The sequence below is a fragment of the Limulus polyphemus genome, unplaced genomic scaffold, assembly GCF_000517525.1.
Source record: "Limulus polyphemus unplaced genomic scaffold, Limulus_polyphemus-2.1.2 Scaffold636, whole genome shotgun sequence".
NCBI classification, from domain to species: Eukaryota; Metazoa; Arthropoda; class Merostomata; order Xiphosura; family Limulidae; genus Limulus; species Limulus polyphemus.
In genome coordinates, this window is record NW_013666246.1 from 110,594 (window position 1) to 112,170 (window position 1,577).

Sequence of the window (1,577 nt, forward strand, 5' to 3'; positions counted from 1 at the left end):
AAGAACATAAGAACGTTAGAGAATAGAAAGTAGAACACAAAACAATAGAAGAACATAAGAACGTTAGAGAAATAGAAAGTTAGAACAACAAACATGAAGACATAAGAACGTTGAGAAATGAAAGTTGACACAAAAATTAAGACATGGGAACGTTGAGAAATGAAAGTTGACACAAAACATGAAGACATAAGAACGTTGAGAAATGAAAGTTGACACAAAACATGAAGACATAAGAACGTTGAGAAATGAAAGTTGACACAAAACATGAAGACATAAAGAACGTTGAGAAATGAAAGTTGACACAAAAGATTAAGACATGAGAACGTTCAGAATAAAAAGTTGATATGAAAAATAACTTATACGATCATCTAAAAAAGAAATTTCATAAATAAAAGGAGGCAAAACATTACCTAGGATATTGTTGTAAGGATTACTAATATCACAAAACGAGCTTACAAACGTAGACTAGTTACAAGCTTTAATGCCTTTCCAAGCAGGAATAGATTATCGAGTAAAAAAGCTTCAGTTACAAGTTCATTTTTGAGACATTCCAGTCTGCTCAACAATACTTGGATCAATTCCCACTGGTCGACTAGCCGTGTTTTGATCAATGAAAGGATGATTTATTACCAAAGTAGATATGGTGCGCGTGCGCAATTCCTCGCGATCATTGAGCTACAAGGAGAGCAAAGATGCAAGAAAGAAACCAGATGTTGTTTGTTCGGTTTGTGAACAAGTTCTTGGACAAAAAATAAAATAAAATAAAATAATCGTCTCTGAAATGTATGCAGACAAGATTAAATTGTCCGTAGTAGCCTTGCTTTTGTGAGTGTTGAAGAAATAGAACGTGGATAATTCAGACATTTTGTCATATGTGAGTGAATGTGTGTAAGGGGGTGGGATGGGGGTTCTGTTCAAAAAGATAGGATTTTCATCGTAAGAAAAATAAGATAATTAAAGTTTCCTCCTTCACTTGGAAAATAATATGTCTATTTCAAATACTTCCCCAATTTGTTATCACGTTTATCAAATTGTAAAATACTTGGAGATTGGTCGAAATATAGGTCTACTGAGTATGGATAACAAGGATTACTTCAGGGTTGATGTGGTCCAAATATATATCTACTAAATATGGATAACAAGGATTACTTCAGGGTTGATGTGGTCGAAATATAGGTCTACTGAGTATGGATAACAAGGATTACTTCAGGGTTGATGTGGTTAAAATAAAGGTCTACTGAGTATGGATAACAAGGATTACTTCAGGGTTGATGTGGTCGAAATATATATCTACTGAAACCCTGAAGTAATCCTTGTTATCCATACAATGTGGTCGAAATATATATCTACTAAGTAAGGATAACAAGGATTACTTCAGGGTTGATGTGGTCCAAATATATATCTACTAAATATGGATAACAAGGATTACTTCAGGGTTGATGTGGTCGAAATATAGGTCTACTGAGTATGGATAACAAGGATTACTTCGGGGTTGATGTGGTTAAAATATAGGTCTACTGAGTATGGATAACAAGGATTACTTTAGGGTTGATGTGGTTGAAATATATATCTACTAA